Source organism: Oncorhynchus keta, unplaced genomic scaffold (genome assembly GCF_023373465.1).
Source record: "Oncorhynchus keta strain PuntledgeMale-10-30-2019 unplaced genomic scaffold, Oket_V2 Un_contig_15283_pilon_pilon, whole genome shotgun sequence".
NCBI classification, from domain to species: Eukaryota; Metazoa; Chordata; class Actinopteri; order Salmoniformes; family Salmonidae; genus Oncorhynchus; species Oncorhynchus keta.
The window spans coordinates 18,399-22,500 of NW_026279230.1; the positions used below are offsets into that span (position 1 = coordinate 18,399).

At 46.2% G+C, this 4,102-nt stretch overlaps 1 pseudogene; it reads right to left on the minus strand.

Annotated features, from left to right (window-relative positions):
• Nucleotides 1-1,252: 1,252 nt before the first annotated feature.
• LOC127918937 (xylosyltransferase 1-like) overlaps nt 1,253-4,102 on the minus strand; it is a 21,563-nt pseudogene continuing 18,713 nt past the window's right edge.

The window sequence follows — 4,102 nt, forward strand, 5'->3', positions numbered from 1 at the left end:
TGCCAAAGCATGAACAGCATCATCAATCACTAACATCCTGGTACTGACACGGAACCGAGTAGGAAATGTAACATCACCACGAAATGACTTCAACACACATTTTGGAGAGTTTCTGTCTTTTTTTGTTTACTTCTCTGTTAGGGAGGTTGTCAGGAGGAAGCTGACCTTTCTGTGACCTTTCAGTCCTGGGTGCTTCCCCGTGTGATGTAGACTTGGCAAACAGTCAACGAAAGAACCAAGACAGGAAGAGCTATTCAGACCGGACAACACGGACACACAGGCGGGCATTAGGTTTGTTGCGCCCAAAATAGGTATACAGGTTCATTGGGGCATTGGCCTTTGTAAATAAAGGCAGTTTCTCTTTACAAAAAATATTTATCGAGCTGCCAACGCAGTTGTAGTCATTTAGTCATTGACTAAAAATATTCTGTATTTATATAAACTTATAAATAAATAGCAACTTGTGGACAACTCACTCCATTCACTCGACAATAACTTTGAGAGATAATCTGTTTCATACTTGCAACATAAACGGTCGTTAAAAACAAATTAACAAAAAATCTTAGAAAAGGAAATGAAAAAATAAGCTTGAGAATGTCTGTTTTCTTGCGAAAGCACAGCTGATATACTTTCATTTCAAGTTTCAGGCTGTCCAGTATGGAGTGATATCAGTGCCAATAGGAACTGAATCTAGTTTTAATCATTCATGAATTGAATTCAACTTCTACTGGCACTAATGCCACTCCATAGTCCAGTCACACCCACACACCTTTCTCCTGTTCAGGCACTGAAAGTCAATAAGTAGCGCTGTGCCATAGTAACTTTGTCAGTCATACGCAAAGATCGAGGCAAAGAATGTAGCTTTTTTTTTTAAAGATACATCTTCGCGACACACTCCGAGGTTGCGGTTCATCTCCCTACATGTAGGCCAAACCAACCTTGAGAAGCAGGCCTCGTATTCACAAAGCACCTCAGAGTACAAGTGCTGATCTAGGACCAGGTCCCGCCCTGTCTATATAATCATATTCATTATGATTTAAAAGAGAAAACTGATTCTAAATCAGCACTCGTACTCTGAGAGGCTTTGTGAATACGGGCCCAGAACTTGGTCCACTACCAGTGTCGACTATCCTGTTCCACCCCGAACACTCTGACTTCTGACTGACTTCTCAATCGCTCTTCCATTTGGCAGCAGACTAGGCGGCCTTACTAGGTGCTTGGCAAAGCAACATTTGTCTCTACGTCGGACACAGCATCAATCACAGTAAACTCAGCGGCGAGATTCAAATTAATACATTGAGAAACAGAACACGACAAAGCCGGCACAAACCCCAAAGAGGAGGAGTCTGAAACACCACAGAACCTTCCCCAGACATTCTCTTCCTCTTCAACGTTCCTACAACCTCCAACCAACCTTAAAAAAAAACACAACTTCCGTCTTTTCTCTTCTTTTCTGATCCATTAAGTCAAATGAAAAAAAAAAGGAGACTTAAAAAATAAATTATTTAAACTTAAGACCGGCAATGTGGCCTCCCGTCCAGCCGGAGGCGCCACTGCTACCTGATGCGCCCGTCGGCGTGCGGCGGAACCAGCTGGGACTTGGGGTCCGGGGCTGAGCGAGCTCCAGGGGTCTTGGCGCAGGTCTGCATGACGGGGCAGGATGTTCCAGGTCCCCCTGTCATGGAGGTGGAACACACGTCCCCAGCCTCCCACATCGCACCCACCAGGCCGTCTACCCAGTGCTCCAACGTGGGGCCAGTCAGGCGGCGTTGCGCTTAGCCTGCTCCACCTGGCCCAGGTGTACAGGGATGTTGAGCACGGGGTTCAGGCCATGGAAGCTCTGCTCCATATAACTGTTCTTGGCTGGTCCGTTGTGGAGCTTCAGCGTGTCCTCTGGGAGGAGATGAAGAGAGATGAAGAGACAGATGAAGAGACAGATGAAGAGAGAGATGAAGAGAGAGATGAAGAGAGAGATGAAGAGACAGATGAAGAGACAGATGAAGAGACAGATGAAGAGAGAGATGAAGAGACAGATGAAGAGAGAGATGAAGAGACAGATGAAGAGAGAGATGAAGAGAGAGATGAAGAGAGAGATGAAGAGAGAGATGAATGAGACAGATGAAAGAGAGATGATGAGAGATGAAGCAAGAGAAAGAGGGGGGACAAAAATGGATTGTTCATGTTTTATGGTGAGCCTGTCCTGGAGATGGTGTTCATTAATGAGCAAACAGACAGAGTCATCAATGGGGAATCTAAGTAGGAAAATCAGTCGAACCACTTTGACTTGATTGTAAAGGGTGGAATGGAACTGTGAACTCATTTGATGAAACCAAACTTTGTGTTACTGGTTAATCACATGCTATTGATTTCTCTAGGGTAAGCCTAAGCCACAAAGTGGGGAGACTGCACCAAGTGTCTCAATGACTGCACTTAGTGTCTCAATGACTGCACTTAGTGTCTCTTTATGAAACCATTGGAAGCTAGGGGGCAGATAGGACCATCTTCTCACACACCATACATTTATAAGCCTCTTCATACCCTCAAGAGATAAAAAATAATGTTCATGTTATTAGCTAGCTAGCCACAAATTGGTAAAACAACTCAACGACTGTTCCTCGTGTCTTTTATAAAGCCATTGGAAGCTAGGGGGCAGAGACGAGACGAGACCATGACCTCATCCCTAAAACTCCTCCACCCTGAAGGTAAGCTGTACATTCCTCAGTGCTCCTAACACCGGGGCGCTTGCCGTCCCTCCTCAGCCTGGCTATTGCACGCTAGCCCAGCTCTCCTCTCCTCTCCTCTCCTCTCCTCTCCTCTCCTCTCCTCTCCTCTCCTCTCCTCTCCTCTCCTCTCCTCTCCCTCTCCTCTCTCCTCTCCTCTCCTCTCCTCTCCCTCCTCCTCTCCTCTCCTCACCTCTCACCTCTCCTCTCCTCTCCTCTCCTCTCCTCTCCTCTCCTCTCTCTCTGCCAGTGCCGGATCGCACCCTGCTGTTAGCCGCTAGCGTTTTCACGGGCTAGCGACAGAGATGCAGTCAGACACCTGGTTGTTCTGCCAAGCTTGCCACTGCCCGGTGCCAACTACCGACTTTACTGTGTGTGTGTGTGTGTGTGTGTGCGTGCGTGCGTGCGTGCGTGCGTGCGTGTGTGTGAGGGCCCACGGTGCCAGCGCTAAGCCAGGGCAACAACAGAAGACACACCATAAAGGCTACGAGCAGTAGAAAGACCTGGAGATATTCAGGGTTGTAAATCTGTATGGGAAGGCTAGAGGCTGTTAGAGTAGGTGGAGAGGAGGCCAAGGCTGCAGGATTACTGTGCCACCACGACCTTCAGGACTATGGGATCTAAGGACATCTAACCCCATCCAACAGGAGTAGGAGCCGGAAGGCTGCTTTCCCAGACACTAAAAGGATTCTCAATTGAAAGTGCTTCTTTGTCCAAGACCAAGCTTAATCCGTGTCTGGGAAACTAGCCCATAAAGGTTTTTATCCTCAGTACTGTCTCAATGGATAACTACTGTACTGTAGTCCATATAAGGCCGTTTGATACTGAAGCTCACAGGTTTCCATAGTTTCTATGCTGCAGTGGATCTAGTTTAGGACTACTGTCTGCATTATGGGCCAACTGGGCTATTTTCACCCAAAAAGTTTAGTGTAAAACAATCTAAAGTACAGCTCAGTGTCGCCTCACTTGGGTAATAAAACATTTCAACAACAGTATAACCTCAGAGAGCATAGCAGTACGTTTCAGGATTATCTTCCATAAACAGTGGAGAAAGGCAGTCGATTTACCCTCATCTCCAAAGTCTTTGAGTGAATTTAGCATTCTGACTATGTGCAAGTACAGAGTTTGGAGTTTGAGGGGAAGTGGAGTTAATCCATTTTCTGTTCACATCAACAGGGATTTACAACTGAGAGAAAAAGCAAACGAGCGAACTATCAAACAAACAAAAACACTCATGAACAATTGATGAATATTTTAGCTTCCTCTCTCCTCACTCGCACACATGGCCCCAAACCCCACGGCGCGTCAGGGCAAAGCCTGCTAACTCTTATTGGTTGATTCTGTTCATAATTAAAAATGGTCTCAGTGCGATTATAAAACAG